This window comes from Saimiri boliviensis, chromosome 2, assembly GCF_048565385.1.
Source record: "Saimiri boliviensis isolate mSaiBol1 chromosome 2, mSaiBol1.pri, whole genome shotgun sequence".
NCBI lineage: Eukaryota > Metazoa > Chordata > Mammalia > Primates > Cebidae > Saimiri > Saimiri boliviensis.
In genome coordinates, this window is record NC_133450.1 from 84,390,217 (window position 1) to 84,409,726 (window position 19,510).

The 19,510-nt window shown below is 36.4% G+C and overlaps 1 long non-coding RNA gene across 1 annotated transcript in view; it reads right to left on the reverse strand.

Annotated features, from left to right (window-relative positions):
• The window catches only part of LOC141583608 (uncharacterized), a 160,604-nt gene that overhangs the window by 128,556 nt on the left and 12,538 nt on the right, over positions 1–19,510 (reverse strand). The window contains exon 2 of the long non-coding RNA XR_012516283.1: positions 10,803–10,927. This is a non-coding gene — a long non-coding RNA (uncharacterized LOC141583608). The remainder of the gene's footprint in view (positions 1–10,802; positions 10,928–19,510) is intronic.

The window sequence follows — 19,510 nt, forward strand, 5'->3', positions numbered from 1 at the left end:
TTTTTTTTTTTTGAGATGGAGTTTCGCTCTTGTTACCCAGGCTGGAGTGCAATGGCGCGATCTCGGCTCACCACAACCTCCGCCTCCTGGGTTCAGGCAATTCTCCTGCCTCAGCCTCCTGAGTAGCTGGGATTACAGGCATGTGGCACCATGCCCAGCTACTATTTTTTTGTATTCTTAGTAGAGACGGGGTTTCACCATGTTGACTAGGATGGTCTCGATCTCTTGACCTCGTGATCCACCCACCTCGGCCTCCCAGAGTGGTACAACTCAATTCTTTTTTTTTTTTTTTTTGAGACGGAGTTTCCCTCTTGTTACCCAAGCTGGAGTGCAATGGCACGATCTCGGCTCACTGCAACCTCCACCTCCTGAGTTCAGGCAATTCTCCTGCCTCAGCCTCCTGAGTAGCTGGGATTACAGGCACGCGCCACCATGCCCAGCTAATTTTTTGTATTTTTAGTAGAGACGGGGTTTCACCATGTTGACCGGGATGGTCTCGATCTCTTGACCTCGTGATCCACCCGCCTCAGCCTCCCAAAGTGCTGGGATTACAGGCTTGAGCCACCGCACCCGGCCCAACTCATTTCTTAGTTGAACATTTACTTCTCATTTTCACTGCACTCTGATTTCTCAGTTGACATAGTTCTCTCTAAGGTGACCACTGGTTTCCATAAGATGAAATTCAGTGAATGCTTTTCAGTCTTTATCTGACTTGTCACTCTCCAGAAGCATTCCATAATGCTGACTATCTCTTTCGTAAAATCAGTTCCCCCTTTGCTTCTGCAACTGTACTCACACCCTATTCATCGCTCCTTCTGAATATTCTCTGTAGGTTTCTCCATTCTTTTTGCCTCTTACTACCACCAGATTAACGACTTTGAAATATAGACATGTATCTGTGTACATATATACATGTATGTATATGCATAATATATGCTTACTTTTTAAAATTCTAGAACATTTATAAAAATATAAAGAAAGAATTAAAAGTATTAGTATCCTAATAGCCAAAGACAAACATTATTATTAACAATATTTTAATTGATATACATTTCTAGAATTTTTCTAGGTATATTTGTTTTCATAAAATGGTAACTACTATACATAATGGTGCTTTTATCACTTAATATCATGTATATTCTCTCATATCAATATAAATTAATACTGTTACTTTATTAACAATAGCTAATACTGAGCTTTACTAAAGTCACTCTGCCAAACTCTCTCTCTATATATATATGTTTGTCACTGATATTAAAAACTAATAAGATAAAAACTGTATTTTTCCATTTTACAGATGGAAAAACTAAGGCTTTGGTACTTTAATAGTTCATGGTGTAATGGTGAGTAGCACTAGGAAGAGCTACCCAAGATTTCAAACTAAGCTAATTCCAGAGTTGTACCTCTTTTCACTGTCTATAGAGCTTTATCAATCAGGTTAATTTTACCTGTAAGTAATGGTGATGCTCAACTAAAACAACCATTAATAATTAAAAAGTCTGGCATTAGACAATTTCAAAATTGGTCATCACCATTCAAGAGTGAAGGTTTTGGGTGGCTTCTCTGTGACTCTTATGGCTTTCTCTCAGAGCCTCAGATAGCTACACAGTGCTCCAAGCATTACATTCTTACATCTTCACACAAAATATCCAAAGAAGGTAAAAATAAACAATTTTCTCTACATACATCTCTTAATACATTGTGTACTTCCAAAAAATTCCACAAATAACTACTCTAATGTCTCACTGACTGGAAATAGACCATCTGTCAACTCCTAAACCAAATATGTAGGTGTAAGGTTACCATCATCAATCACAATTCACTACGTGAACTGCACCCACCTTCCTTGATTATCTTGCCATTCAATATCATTAAAAAATGGCAATTCTGTTAGAAGGGAGAAAAGGAAAATGACTGTTAGGGTGGCAGCCAACAGTCATTTTAAATTCTGTTTGTACCATGATTTAATTAAGCAATCTCATGTTAAAAGATATTTAAGTTGTTGCTAATTTTACACTGTTAAAAAGAAAGCTGCAATGAACATATTTTAGATTTTTTAAAACTTTAAAATTTTCCCCAAGATAAATTCCTAGAAAATTTGTATCAAGGCTAATTTTTAAGGTTTTAAAAAACATATACTACCAAGTTGCAATCCAAAATGCATATGCAAATGAAAGCTCTCAAAAACAATATAAGAGCATCCATTTCTTCACACTTTCAAGAATGTTAATTGGTTTTACCACTGCTTTAACTATTTGAAAATATAAGTAAAAATTATATAACTGACTTCTTTTAAGGCTTAATTTTTCAATTAGAAAAGCAAAAGGTGCTTATTGACAAAAATGTATTAGTCCAAATATGTGAATAAAGGAAAACGCAAACATCCTTTCCCTCTCCCACTGCCCTCACTCTCACTCCCTAGAGCCTAACACCTTTTAACCAGTTAACAATTTATTAACTCCACAATTGCCAGAACTTTTTCTATCTTGTTCTTTTCTGGATCACTAGTTAACTTAACTCCACAATTGCCAGAACTTTTTCTATCTTGTTCTTTTCTGGATCACTAGTTAACGGCCCAGTTTTTGACATATACTACATTTAACAAATGTTTGTAAAAATAATATCATACCTTCCATTATTTTCTAGAACTTGACCTTTTTCACCCAATAGCATACTGGTAATACCTTTCTGTTCTTTAAATACGTATGTATTTATATATATATATATATATATATATATATATATGCTTAATTTTTTTTAAATATAGGAAGAGTGTTCCACTGTACAGATGTAACACAGCTTATCAAACCCCCTACTTAGAACATCCCATATTTTTACTATTATAAGTACCATTCAAATGAGTATCATTGGAAGCATATCTTTGTTTTGCAGTGAAAATATTTCTGGGAAACTTTCCATGCAAATATTTAAAATATTTCCCATAACATATTCAAGGTCAAAAGATATGTGCCAAATTGCTTTCCAACTGATTGCACCAATTTACATTTTTAACATGTGTTTCCCTATTCTCAAGCCAGCTTTTGATATCATAAATATTTTTACCTTTTGCTAATCTGAGACATAAATTTTTTCTCATTATTTTAGTTTTAAACATAGTCATTAGGCAGTAGTTTAACATTTTCTCATATTATTGACCATTTGAATTTCACCTGTAAATTTCTCCTTTACATTCCTTACCTATTTCCTATTAGATTTGTTTGCCCTTTTATTAATTATCTTAGGGAATTATTAATATAGTTACCAATTGTCTACTATATATTTTGAAATATTTTCTCCCCAATTTATTATTTGCTCAGTAATTGTGGTAATTTTACCATACACAAATTTTACATTTAAATCTATCTTTTTTTTTGGTAGAGTACCATAGTGACTTAACTGTAACTTTATAATATAATGTTTTGTGGGGATGCCCCTCACTAAAACTCTTTTCAAAAATATCTCACTTTTGACATTTCCAATTTAATTCACCAACGTTCCCTGAAATTTGCTTCTCTTCTTATTCAAACTTTTGTGACTGGACTCGCCACTCAAATGCTCCAATTCAAACATGTTTGAATCACCTTTAATTCTTTCCTCTAGCTAGCTAGGAGTCTATCTCTTTAAGATTCCTCACATCCTTCCCCTTTTCACTGTCCCCACAGTCACCACTTTGCAGGCCTCATCACTTCTAACTGAGTTACTGCAGTAACTTCCTAACAGGTCTCCTAGTCTCCAGTTCTACCCTTCTCCAATCCATTTTTCACACTGTGATCAGAGATACTCTTCTTGAAAGAAAATCTTACCATGCTTGAAATTCCTTGGGGTGAAGTTTGAACCCTTTAATTTATCATAACGATGTCCACCTACCACTCTGGTCTCGTTCTCTGCCTCCTCTCCTATAATTTCTTGCAGATTGTCTTCCTTTTTGCTTATGACTCTTCCTCCTGTCTAGAAACCTCTCCTTTACCTTCCCATCAGTTATCTCTTATGCCCCTAAAAACTCAGCTCAAGCTTCACTTTCTGCAGAAACATCCATTTGTACTCTCACAGCATCTAGTGCATGGTGCTGTCATATACCTATCAAACCACTTGAACATAAATGTCCCTGGCAAGTTTATTCATAGTAACCCCTAACAAATCTAAATGTCCATCCATAATAAAATTGGTAAATAAATGTATTTGTTTATATATTGGAATGTTAAACATCAATCAATAAGTAACAAACTACTGATACATAAAATAACACAAATAAATCTTAAAGATATAATGCCGAGTGAAGAGAAGAATATGGAAAACTTAATAGCATTACATCAAACCAAAAAGCTACTGCACAGCAAAAGAACTAAACAACAGAGTAAAAAGATAACCCTAAAGAGTGGGAGAAAATGTTTGCAAACAACACATCTGATAAGGGGTTAACATTCAAAATATATAAGGAACTCAAATAAGTCAATAGTGAGAAAACAATCTGATTTTAAAATGAGCTGAATAGATATTTCTCAAATATCCTGAATAGATATTTCTCAAAAGAAGACATACAAATGGCCAGCAGGTATATGGAAAAATAATTAACCCACTCATCATCAGAAAAATGCAAATTAAAACTACAATGAGGTCAGGGTACACTGGCTTACACCTGTAATCCCAAAACTTTGGGAGGCCGAGGCAGGCAGATCACATGAGGTCAAGAGTTCCAGACCAGCCTGGCCAACATGATGAAACTCCATTTCTACTAAAAGTATACAACTTAGCCAGGTGTTGTGGTGCATGCCTGTAATCCCAGCTATACAGGAGGCCAAGGCAGTAGAATCGCTTAAACCTAGGAGGTTGCAGTGAACAGAGATTGCACCACTGCGCTCCACCCTGAACAACAAATCCAGACCCAGTCTCACAAAAAAGAAAATTACATTGAAATATTAATATTACCTCACCCTTGTCAGAATAGCTACTAAGAAAAAAGAGAAAACATAGGAAGTCTTGATAGGGATATGGAGAAAAGGAAACACCTATGCCCTGTTTGTGGGAAAACAGATTAGTATAGTTATTATGGAAAACAGTATAGCGGTTCCTCAAAAAATTAAAATGTAAGTCTCATATGATCCAGCCCACTCATGTGTATATATACAAAGGAAATGCAATCAATATGTCAAAGAGATACTGACACTCCGATGTTCATTTCAGCATTATTCACAATAGCCAAGATATAAGATCAACCTAAGGAGCTAAGCATGGTGGTTCATGCCTGTAATCCCAGCATTTTGAGAGGCTGACTCAGGCAGATCACTTGAAGTCAGAAGTTCAAGACAAGCATGGCCAACATGGCAAAACCTCATCTCTACTAAAGACACAAAAATTAGCTGGGTATGGTGGCCTGTACCTATAATCCCAGCTAGTCAGGAGGCTGAGGTGGGAGAATTGCTTAAACCTGGGAGGTAGAGGGTGCAGTGAGCCAAGATCACGCCTTTGCACTCCAGCCTGGGCAACAAAGTGAGACTCCGAGTCAATTGAAAAAAAAAAACAAAAAAAACCTCAATCAATCAAAGTGTCCCTCAAAGGATAAATGGTTAAAGAAATTCAGCCCACAACAAAGAAGCAAATCTTGTCATTTGCAGCAACATGGATGAAACTAGAAAGTTTTATCATTATGTTAAGTGAAATAAACAAGTTGCAGAAAGACAATTATGGCATGGTCTCACTTATATATTGAATCTAACAGTCTGAACTCATAGAAGCAGAGATTAGAAGGGTAGTTACAAAGGAGTGAGGGTTGAAGGTTTGGATTGGGAAAGTGTTGATGAAAGGATACAAAATTTCAGTTAGGAGGAACAGGTTCAAGAGATCTATTGTGGAACATGGTGACCGTATTTAATAACATATTGTATACTTGAGGATTGCTGAGAGAGTAGGTTTTAAGTTCTTATCACACAAAAAAGATAACTAAAATCTAATAATTCTATTAAAAATGGGCAAAAGATTTGAACAGACATTTATCAAGAGATACACAAATGGCAAACAGGCATTTGTAAAAGTGCTGAACTTCATTGATCATCAGAGGAATGCGAATCAAAACTATAATGATCAGCACCATAGGAAATGTTTAAAAAAATACAATGAGATATCATCTCACCCTATTTGAAATTGATTTTATCCAAGTCAGGCAATAACAAATGCTGGAGAGGATGTGGAGAAAAAGGAACCTTCATACACTGTTGGTAAGAATGTAAATTAGAACAGTTAAACAGTTCCTCAAAAACTGAAAAGAGAGCTACCACATAATCCAGCAATCCCACTGCTGGGTATATACCCCAAAGAAAGGAAGTCAGTACATTTCTTCACTCCCATGTTTGTTACAGCTCTGTTCACAATAGACAAGATTTGGAAGTAACCCACATGTCCATTAACAGATGACTGGATAAAGAAAATGTGGTAACTATACACAATGGAGTACTATTTGGCCATAAAAAAGAATGAGATCCTGTGATGTGCAACTACATGGATGGAACTGGAGGTCATTATGTTAAGTGAAATAAGCCAGGCACAGAAAGACAAACATCACATATTCTTACTTGCGTGTGGGACCTAAAAATAAAAACAACTGAACTCATGGAGCTGGAGAATAAAAGGTTGGTTACCAGAGAGTGGGAAGGGTAGTGAGGTGTGGTGGGGAGGTGGGTATGGTTAATGAGTACAAAAAAAATAGTTAGAAAGAATGAACAACTGCCGGGCGCGGTGGCTCACGCCTGTAATCCCAGCACTTTGGGAGGCCGAGGCGGGTGGATCATGAGGTCATGAGATCAAGACCATCTGGTCAACATGATGAAACCCCGTCTCTACTAAAAATAAAAAAAACTAGCTGGGCGTGGTGGCACGTGCCTGTAATCCCAGCTACACAGGAGGCTGAGGCAGGAGAATTGCCTGAGCCCAGGAGGTGGAGGTTGCGGTGAGCCGAGATCGCGCCATTGCACTCCAGCCTGGGTAACAAGAGCGAAACTCCGTCTCAAAAAAAAAAAAAAAAAAAAATTAGCTGGGCATGGTGGCACGTACCTGTAATCCCAGCTACTCAGGAGGCTGAGGCAGGAGAATTGCCTGAACCCAGGAGGCGGAGGTTGCAGTGAGCCGAGATCGCGCCATTGCACTCCAGCCTGGGTAACAAGAGCAAAACTCCGTCTCAAAAAAAAAAAAAAAAAAAAAAAAGAATGAACAAGACCTAATATTTGATAAAACAACATAAGGACTATAATCAAAATTATTTAATTGTACACTTAAAAATAACTAAAAGACTATTACTGGATTGTTTGAAACACGAAAGATAAATGCTTTAGGGATAGATATCCTATTTTCCATGATGTGATTATTACACATTGCCTATATCAAACATCTCATATACCACATGTATATACACCTACTATGCACCCCCCAAAATGTTTTTAATTAAATATTTTTAAAAGATAACTGTGAGGCCGGGCACGGTGGCTCACGCCTATAATCCCAGCACTTTGGGAGGCCGAGACGGGTGGATCACAAGGTCAAGAGATCGAGACCATCCTGGTCAACATGGTGAAACCCTGTCTCTACTAAAAATACAAAATTTGGCCAGGCAAAGTGGCTCACGCCTGTAATCCCAGCACTTTGGGAGACCGAGGTGGGTGGATCACAAGGTCAACAGATCGAGACCATCCTGGTCAATGTGGTGAAACCCCGTCTCTACTAAATATACAAAAAATTAGCTGGGCATGGTGGTGCGTGCCTGTAGTCCCAGCTACTCAGGAGGCTGAGGCAGGAGAATTGCCTAAACCCAGGAGGCAGAGGTTGTGGTGAGCCGAGATCATGCCATTGCACTCCAGCCTGGGTAACAAGAACAAAACTCCATCTCAAAAAAAAAAAAAATACAAAATTTAGCTGGGCATGGTGGCACACGCCTGTAATCCCAGCTACTCAGGAGGCTGAGGCAGGCAAATTGCTTGAACCCAGGAGACAGAGGTTACGGTGAGCCGAGATGGCACCATTGCACTCCAGCCTGGGTAACAAGAGTGAAACTCCGTCTCAAAAAAAAAAAAAAAAAAAGATAACTGTGAAATAATGCATGTTAATAAGCTTGATTTAGCCACTCCACAATGTATACATGTTTCAAAACATAATACCACAAATACATATAATTTATGATAAATATATATAATTTTTGTTTTATATCATAAATATATATAACTTTTGTCAATTAAAAGTAAATAAGAATAAAAAATGTAAATGGTCCAAACACACCAAATTAAAAGATAGAAGTTAGACTGAATAAAAAAGCAAGGCAATGATATACTATCTCTAAGAAATGTACTTTAAATATGAAAAACACCAATAGGTTAAGTTTAAAAATGAAAAAAAAAAACGTTAACCATAACAAAAGAAAAATAAATGGCTATATTAATGACGAACAAACTAGATATCAGAACAAAGACTGTTACTAGAGAGTTTACAAGGTCATTTTATAATGATAAAGGGGTCAATTAATCAAAAGGACATGACATTCTAAAAACATTATTCACCTAATATAAGAGCTTCAAAATATATGAGACCAACATTAACAGAACTAGAAGGATAAATAGAAAATTCAGAACTCTAACAAAACATTTCAATACCCGCTCTCAATAATTCATAGACCAAGTCAGCAGCAAATCAGTATTAACACAGGTTTTCCAAACATTATCAATCAAGATGACCAAAGTGACATGTATAGACAGGTCCACTAAACAACAGCAGAATACACATTATTTTCAAGTACACAAAGGATATTTAATCAAGATAAACTATATTTTGTGCCACAAAACAAGTCACAATAAACATAATGGTATTTAAGTCATAGAGAAAGCAAATTAAACCCAAAATAAGCAGAAGAAAGGAATAAATATCAGAGCAGAAATCAAAGAAATAAAACAAAACCAAAAACAGAAAAAACAGAGACACAATCAATGAAACTAAAAGCTAATCAGGAAAGGTGGCTCATGCCTATAATCCAAGCATTTGGGGCAGCCAAGGCAGAAGGATCCCTTGAGCCCAGAAGTTCAACACCAGTATGGGCAACATAGCAAAAGCCTGTCTCTACTAAAAATTTTTAAAATTAGCTGGATAGAATGGTCCACATCTGTGTTCTTAGCTACTTGGGAGGCTGAGGTGGGAGAATCACTTGAGCCCCAGAGGCTGAGGCTGCATTGAGTTGTAATGACACCACTGTACTCCAGGCAGGGTGACAAAGTAAGACTCTGTCTCAAAAAAAAAAAAAAAAAAAAAATTAAAGAAAAAGGAAGCTAAAAACTGGTACCATGAAAAGATTAATAAAATTCATATATTTCTAAATTGATCAAGAAAAAAGAGTGAGGACACAAATTACCAATGTCAGGAATCAGAGAGATGGCATCAATGTAGATATCTACAGATATTCAAAGGATAAGGGAATATTATGAATAATCGCAAACTAATATTTTTAATAATTTAGATGAAATGGACAGACACATGAAAGACACAAACTACCAAAACCCATTCAAGAAAAAAGAGATACTATAAAGAGATAGGCCAGGCACGGTGGCTCATGCCTGTAATCCCAATGCTTTGGGAGGCTGAGGCGGGTGGATCACTTGAGGCCAGGAATTCGAGACCAGCCTGGCCAACATGATGAAATCCCGACTCTAATAAAAATAAACAAATATTAGGAGGGCATGATGGTGAGCACCTGTAGTCCCAGAGACTCAAGTGTTTAAGGCAGGAAGATCGCTTTGACCCTGGGAAGCAGAGATTTCAGTGAGCCAAGATCATGTCTCAAAAGTAAAACAGCAAAACAAAACAAAAATATGTATATTCATTAAAGAAATAAAATTTTTAGTTAAAAACCTTCCCACAAAGAAAACTCTCATCTAGATGGCTTTATTGGTGAATTCCACCAAATATTTAACGAATGTTACACTCATGAACATTTAATGAATAATTTTAATTCTTCACCAATTTCCAAAAATTGAAGAGGAAACACTTTCCAACTAATTATATGAGTTCTTCACTACCCTAATATCAGAACCAGACAGACACATAACGAAAAAAGAAATTTACAAGCCAGTATCCTTCATGAACATAGATGCAAAATGCTAAACACAATTTAGCAAATCAAATTCAACAATATTTTAAAAGGCTAAAACATCATTACTGAGTTAGGTTTAGCCCAGGAATTCAAAATTGTTTTACTTTCAAAAAAATTGATATAAGACATCATATAAACACAAACTTAAAAAGAAAAGTATATGATCAGCTCAATAGACATGAGTAAAGCCTTTGAAAAATCCAACATCAGTTTCTTATAAAAACGCTCACCAAACAAGTTATAAAAGGGAATACTCAATCTAATAAGCAGACAAGTATGTCTGCTCTCACCACCTCTATTAAACATTTCTGGAGGTTGTAAGCAAGAAAAAGAAATTAAAAGGCATCTAGATTGAAGAGAAAAAAGTCAAACTGTCATCATTTGGAGATGACATGACCATCTATGTAGGAAAGCGTGACGAATCTACAAAACAGGTACTAGAACTAATAATGAGTTTAGCAAGCATGCAGGCTACAAAATTAATATACTAAAAAAATCAATTGTATTTCTATTTACCACTAATGAACAAGCGAAAATTGAAAATAATATCATTTATAATTATACTAAAAAATAAAAAATATTTAGAGATAAATGTGACCAAAGATGTAAGAATCCTGCCTACTGGAAACTACAAAACATTACTGACACCAATTAAAGAAAAATCTGAATAAATGAAAAGATATACCTTTTTCATGCTTCAGGAGGCTCAGTATGGTTAAAATGTCAATTCTTCCTAATTTGAGCTGTATGTTCATTTCCATCTCAAGCAGGTCTTTTTGCAGAATTTAACAGGCTGATTGTAGAATTCATCTGGAAATGCAATGGATCTACAATTGCCAAAACAATTTTGAAAAAGAACAAAAAATTTGGAGAGCTAATGCTACCTGATTTCAACACATATAGTAAAGCTACAATAATCAATATAATGTGCTATTGATATAAAGATTGACAAAGAAATCATTGGCACAGGATGGAGTCCAGAAATAAAACCATGCATACGTGTATAAACAACAGATTTTTGACAAAGGTGAAAAGGCAAGTCAGAGGAAAAACTATACTGTTTTGAACAAATGGTGCTAGGACATGGGAGAAATATATATAGTCTTGAAATGTAGAGAGTTTCACAGGGCATGTCAGATTTGGCAGATTGGGCTACATAAAAATTTAGAATTCATGTATGAGAAAGAGAACCTAAACTAACTAAAAGATATGCAACGTATCTTTTGAAGATAAGGTATATTTAAAGACATACCATCAGGTCAGATGCTGTGGCTCATGCCTGTAATCCCAACACTCTGGGAGGCTAAAGCAGGTAGATCACATGAAGTGAGGAGTTTGCGACCAGCCTGGCCAACATAGTGAAATCCTATCTCTACTAAGAAATACAAAAAATTAACCAGGCATGGTGGTCCATGCCTGTAGTCCCAGCTACTTGGGAGGCTGAGGCTGGAGAATGACTTGAACCTAGGAGGCAGAGATTGCAGTGAGCTGAGCTCATGCCACTGCACCCCAGCCTGGGCAACAGAGTGACACTCTGCCTAAAAAAAAAAAAAATTAACAAAGGATTAAATTCCATAATCTATCAAGAGTTCCTGCAAATGACTAAGTAAAAGATAAAGAACATTAACAGACAAATCACAGGGAAAAAAACATAAATTGCCAATAAACCTACAAAGAGTTGTTCAACATCATTAATGATTAAAGAAGTCCAAATTATTTTCCCACAATCTTATTACTGAAATTATTAAATGTTGACAATAGTCCCCCAAACCCAGAGCAGTTCCTTAATATGTTTTAGAATTAGATTGCCACTTCTCATTGCTTCTCAGCCTTTCAGCTAAGATCAAGTATAGGGTGTCACCTCTCTAGAAACAGAAACAGAAACATGATCCAACTTATTCTGCTTACATTTGTCAATATGGCCTTGAGAAAAGAATATGAAAACACTGGATTTCCACGATCCACTCTGGCAACAGAGGCAAACAAGATAGGCCTCCAATCTTTGTCAGCTGTACTATATTGTCTCATATTGACTTAAAGGCATATTTTCTCTTAATTCTATGGAAGATGATTTACCTTTCCAAAGTGGTCCATCAGTGACATGCTACGCTAGAGACCTTGCATTAATTATTTTATTTAATCTCTACCATAACCCTGCAAGGTTTTTAAAGATGAGAAAACCGAAGACTCTATGTTAGCATTCCCTAACCTTTTCGGCACTGGGGGCCAGTTTCGTGGAAGACAATTTTTACATGGGTGGGGAAAAAGTTTGTCCATGACCGAGGGATTTAGGGCTGCTGCTCTACATAACCAGCCATATACTTCAGTGTCCATGTTTCTTTCCACTGCATCCTAAAGAAAGGAGTTTTCTTCTAGGTGGGGGACACACCAAAGTATGAAAAAGGCCCTAAAAGACACTCAATAGATCAAAAGTATAATAATCAGTAAATATTCCACATGAAATGCTGAAAACAATTTTAACGTTGCATATGTCTGTGATAAGCACTGATGTTGATGTTGTTATTTTGTGCTGCAATTTTAAAGTGACAAGAAGGCTGGTGTTGGCAATAGACAGACCTGGTCTCAAACCCCACCTCTGGTGCTTACCACCAGTGTATTCTTAGTCAAGAACCTGATTTGCCATATTAAACTCAGGCTTCACATTGTCCCTTTAGAATGCTATTTATAATCCTATGATTAAGTTAATCATCATTTGACTTGTGTGGGAGTCAGTTCCTAGGACTATCTTTTCAACCAACATTCAAAATTATGAGCAGCTATAAGACAATCACTTTGTGTCACTGACAGCACCCAGAAAGTTACTTGTACTTTAAGAGTTTAACACACATATTTATTAGATGAATATTTTATTAAACCCAAGACAAGTTGACAATACTAAGAGTTGGCAAAGATACGGGAAAGCAATCTGGTTAGGAGAACAATTTGCCAGTGTTTACTAAACGAAGTGCTATAAAGAATAATACCCAAATGTCTGCCCTACATCCTTCCACACCTTATTTCATGCCTCCCCTACTCAGCACCTTGATCCCTTTACTTTATTTCAGTCCTTTAGATTCAGAGAAAATGACTTAAGAACAGGGATTACGCTTTATTCTTCCTTGAATCCTCAGAAATAGCAAAATAAGGTGCTCAGTAGATGACTGTTGAAGTGAACTGAATGGTAACTTTGAGACGCAAGAGATCATTATATGCAGAATATTCATCTCAAGAGGGAAAGCTAAGTTTTGTGTATTTTCGATTGTGACTCTTTTGTAAGTGTGGAAATTCTATGCCAAAGACTGAAAAAAGCACATCATAAATCATGGTTCAGTCCATCTGAGTACTGTTTTAATTTTAGCACAGCATGTGTTGAACTTCAGTGCTCTTGATTCACACATTTCTAATGCAAATATATCAAACTTTCAATTATTCATGGGTGAATTATCAAATTTGTAGATTAGCCAAGCTTTTTGCTTCTTCTACTCCCTTTAGCTACATAGACCTTTGGGCGCCTTCTCCTTCTTCCCTTTGTTTGAATGGCAGCAGGATTAACTCATTAAGAATAAAGGAAACATCTGTGTTGCTTAAATGGCAGTAAGGATCTTGTAGAAATTCAGTACCACCTGTATGTAGTTCTATTACTGGTCACAAATTGAAATAAAATTGTCACAGTACTCAAAATTCAAAGGATATTTCTTGAAGTAGTTCATCAGAAAACAATTTTTCCTCATGTCAAAGAAAGAGCTAACTAAATGAAGCATTTTATTTACAACAATAAAAAAATATTATATTGATTCAAATCACCGGCAGTGTCTACAGACACATGACAGAAAGTGGACATAGACATCAAGGAGATATTTGGCCAATCACATTTACCCCAGCTTTACTATGCCTTTCATTTACTGACAGGAAATCCACTATCAGCCCCTATCACTTCAATGGTCAATTAATTAAATATTTTGGTTCTATTCACATCCTTTGCTTTCAGCAGCTTGTAATCATCTCACAAAGATAAGAAAAAGCAATCATGTTTATAAATTATGAGCATTTTCAATTCAGGTAAAAGTAATTTATCCTTTTTATATTTTTCTATCACTACCAATACTTCATGTAGGTGTGAATATAATCTTTGATGCACATGAACACATACAACTCCCAGTTGAATGTCAACAACTTTAAAAAAGAAAAAAAAAAAGACTTGTATAAGGGAAACAATGAGTAAGTTTTATGTGTGTGTGTCATATAGTGATTGTATATAACTATACATACAGTCATGTATTAACACTGGGGATGCATTCTGTAAAACGCCTGGTTAGGTGATTTTTGTCATTGTGTGAACATCATGGAATGTACTTACATAAACCTAGATGATATAACCCACTACCCACCTAGGCTAAATGCTATTGCTCCAAGGCTACAAACCTAGACAGCAGGTTACTGTACTGGATACTATAGGCAATTATAACATAACGTAAGTATTTGTTTCTAAACATAGCTAATCATAGAAAAAGCACAGTCAAAATGTTGTACTATAATCTTATGGGACCACCACCCTAAACTCAGTCCACAGTCCATCACTGACCAAAATGTCATTATGCATGCATAACTTTACATGAAACAGAAAACAACGAATAGTTAGGAAAATAAACTAATTGAATTGTGGGCTGCAGAGCTACCACGTATAGCTGTATGGATTGTCCAATGCACATTTCAGGAGCAGCAGTCACCCCAACTACCAGGTGGATGGTGCCTCCTGGAGTTGTGCAATATGGCAGTCTTGGTGAACATTTTTTCTTTGGGATTTAAACATTTGGGTTTATCAAAACAATTAGACTGTGACCACAGGTTCAGATCACACTTCCTAATCTCCTAGCATGCTTAAAAGTGATTTATTCTCTCTCAAGCTGATGTGGGAAGGAGAAAGAAAAGTAGAAAGGATAGAAAAAGGTATCTTTGTAGAGGTAATTTTACAATAACAATAGCTAATATTTTTTGGAACTTTATTATGTGCCAAGTGTGGTTCATTATACTTTGTACACTAACACTTAATTCTTATAACCACCCTAGTGGTAGGTACTATTCTTATCCACATTTTACAGATACGGAATTGAGGCTCAGAGATGTTAAATAACCGGCTCAAGACCACACTGCAGTAAATGGGAAAGATAGAGGTAGGAGCGAGGGAGCTGATAGACTCCTCTACTTTGCAAAATTGTGACTACAGTTGAAGGTCAATTAGAGGCTCCTTTCATTTAAATTTTTATTTGCTTTTCCTAAAATAACTATTTTTATTGAAAAAACAGTCCCTTAGGAAGATCTGTCTTCAATCATAAAGTCAGATTTGGGCCAGGTGCAGTGGTTCATGCCTGTAATCCCAGCACTTTGCAAGGCCCAAGCAGGTGGATCACTTAAACCCAAGAATTCAACACCAGCCTGGGCAACATGGCACAACGCTGTCTCTACCCCCAGAAAATACAAAAATTAGCAGGGCGTGGTGGCACACACCAGTAGTTCTAGTAACTCAGGAGGCTAAGGCAGGAGGATTGCTTAAACCAGGAGGCAGAAGTGAAGGTTGCAGGGAGCCAAGATCAATCCACTGCACTCCAGCCTGGGCACCGAGTGACACCTTGTCTCAGAAAATACATTTTAAAAAAAGTAAAATCAGATTTAAAAATGAAAAAATAAATAATTTCCAAACATAATGACTGACAAAATAATAATAAATCTCCAAAATAAGCCTCCAAATTAAAACATAAAATGCCTAGGATTACATTTACACTTAGCACAAACGCCAAAGGGATAAAGAGTAATTCTTAACTGATTAGCACTTTCTGCAGACCTCTAGCTTTGAGAATGAGTAAACAGAAACGTTAGGAAATGAGAAAACATCACAGAGGCACTGATTTTAAAAAAGGGAAAAAAAAGGAACAGTAAATAAACATAGGGAGAAGCAGTCACAAGAGCTTCCACAGCTAAAGGAAATGGGAATTGGGACAGGCCATGGTTACTAATACACAGCACGGGTGGCCAAGAATATTTCTAGAGTGAGTCATCAGCCTTTGTATACCTAATTGACTCCTTGTTTCATAACTTCTAGATATTCGAATTTCTACCCATTCAACTTTTTATATAGAATCTTATTCATATTAAAATAGTATCAACTTTGGATGAAATTTCAGTTTGAAAAAGCAAATTAATGAAATTATGACTTCAAATGCAGCAAGAAATTGCAACAACAGTCTTTGTGTTTTTGCTTCCACTGCCCACCCCAATGCTGCTGTGTTCACATCAATTATTTGAGCAAATAAAATATTTAGAGTTATAAAGGAATATGGTAAAGGCAAAGATAAAATAGCATTTGTAATATGACTACTGTTAAAGCTCTGGCTTGCAGACTGCTGGCAAATAGTCTATTTTCCAACTTGTCAAAACAACCCATTCTCTGAGCATGTTCAGAGCTTGCAGAGGTCTTCATTTATACCACAAGGTCAGGAATTGGAGAAACAAAAACATTTTGAAAATGATCTGGGTGTCTATTGTTTTATAAAATATCTAATCAAATGGGCGCAGCCTGTCGAAGTCAAGAAATGTTACTTGGCTACAATAGGTGTGATGCAGACCTGGCCACCCACTCACCAGCTGCAGGAAATGAATTTAAAGTAAGTTGGTCATTTGTCCTCGGACAAAGTACAACTGCCGAGTATTTTATCCCAATTTGTCAGCCCTGTTCTATTCCAGTGAATTCCATTAGTCCAAGGCCAGTCACAGTGTTTAGTCTCTCCAGAACAATAAGCTTAACCCAACAGGTTTATTTGTTTAAGTCATCTGGTAAATTCTTTTAAATTATGCCTTGTTTCTAATATCGCTTGTATTTTGCATTCATGTAAGCTTCTGCTGCAGCTGCTTCAGAAGAAAAGGAAAGGAGGCTCTTGCTGAGCACTGAGAAGAGAATACATTTTAAAACTTTCCTTTCTTTCTCCTAAAATTAGCACCTGGCATATGGAATATTCAGCAGGTGGCTCAGCAGGGACAGAGTTACTGTTTTTCATACCTGCCACTGAGATGTTTGATGTTTTTGACTTGATAAGGAACAAGATTATTAAGGCCACCACTGTGTGTGTGTGTGTGTGTGTGTGTGTTTGCACGCATGCACACTCACACACACATGCACTCATAGGTATGCTGAGGGATGTCCCATTGAGATCTTCTGGAGGAGACAGGGTAAGAGACAGGAGCTACTAACAGACTAAGTTATACAATTAAGAAAAATTAAATATCAGAGGAGGGAATATGTTTCATATTTTTAAAGCTGAATAACTAATTCAATTCCCACTAGTATTGGAGAATAGGAAATTCCTTTGTAATTTAAAGAACTCCAAGAATTACACTTCATAATATAATAGGAATGTTCTTTGAAGATTATTTGAAGACTCTGATGTAAAGTTCACTGAGATAACTTCCCCCAGTTGTATGAAAAGTAGCTTTTGAATCAGAATTTTACAAACATTTATAATCATCAACAATCTGTGTCATGTACTATTCTAGGCAATAGAGCATCAAAGAAAAAAGTGGAGTTCCAAATGCAAAAGACATTTAGAAAGTATAATAAACTAACCTTGTATATGGACACTGAGGGAGACAGAAGCATCTCAGATAATCCCCAAGTCTCTGGCTTGATGACTAGGTGATTAGTAGGATCATTAAGGATGTCTGACTAAGAGACCACTAACTGCTTGGCTCATATTCATTCTACCCATTTTTTATGTAACTGATGTATAGTATTAATATAAAACACGGCAATATACCCAGCTAAAAACCACATTTTTCTGTCTCCATTACAGATAGGATTGTCCAATAAGAAATAAGCAGACATTTTTGGATGGGGCATCCATGAGAGCCCTCGAAAGCATATTGAAGAGCAGGGTAGCAACACTTTTTCTTTACCTTTCTTATTTCTGCCTGTAATGTCCAGGTTAGAGCACCCACAGCTGGTTTGTGATCACAAGGTAACTTGAAGACAGAAGCTTCACGGTAAGTATTATAGAACAAAAAATAGGAAAAGCCTAGATTCCTGATAATTGGTGATTCATCATACTGGAATTAGCACTGGGTTGCCTAACCCTAGAGTTTTATTTTTATAGAAAAATTAATTTTTGCCTTATTTAAGCTACTGTTGTTTCAGGTCTCTGTTTAGCAATCAAAACTAATCCTAACTGATACTGTATGATGGAGAATCAAGTTTCTTGGGGATTTTTGGTAGGTCAGGGAGTTAGGATAAGTTCAGTTTAGTATGCATTACATACTAAGTGTTGGTAGAATGCCTGCGGGTCACTTGGAAACTCAAGCTGGAGATATAAATTTGGGATTGATCCAAATGGGAGGTTAATGTCTACAGCTTATCGTCTCCAGTCAGTGGTTCTTTATTTTTTTCAGATCATGTCTATGGTAAGAACATTCTGTTTTTCATTTTTAAGCATTTAACTTGCGCCTTCCCTTGAATGCAGGGAGTGTAGACAGTGCAGAACTGTAAAAATGAGAGTGTAAGCTGAAACTGTGCAAAGTGATCTTAATAATCAATGGAACACTTATGACCATCCTGTGACCTTTAAAATGTTTGTCAAAACATCAGAGCTCTCTTACAGCCGATTTTGAATGTACAGAGAAATGGAAAAAATAGTAAAGCTATTATTTTATAGCATACAGTAGTCCCTCCTCATCTGAAGGTGATAACTTCCAAGACCCCCAGTGGATGCCTGAAACTGTGGATAGTACCAAACCCTATATGCACTACGTTTTGTCCGAATATATACATCTATGATAAATTGTAACTTGTAAATTAGGCACAGCTGGGGAAGGTGGCTTATGCCTGTGATCCCAGCACTTTGGGTGGCCGAGGTGGGAAGACTGCTTGAGCTCAGGAGTTCAAGACCAGCCTGGAAAATACAGTGAGATCCCCTGTCTCTAAAAAGAATTAAAATAATGTTCCATCATCAAGGACATAAATTCTCTGTTATCCAATATTTCACTAATCTGAATCATCATATGTTCATTCACGCATTCAGTAAATATGTAGTAGGTACTGTACACACATTTGGAATATATTGTATCCATGAAAAAAAACAGGCAAACATTCTTGCCTCTGTGGTGCTTACCTTTTAGTTGGTAGTCATGGGGGGCTGAAACAGGAGGCAATAAAAATGAAAGCCACTATATTATTTGAGGCAGATAATAATGATGAGCTGACAAACAAGAAAAGTACACACATTTAAATGCACATGTTAAAAAAGGATTAGCAATCTTGATCAGATGATGAATTGATATTATAGACATAATGTATGCACTTCTAAATGTGATTCCCAAGAAAGACACTGTATCACTTATGAAGCATTCTGG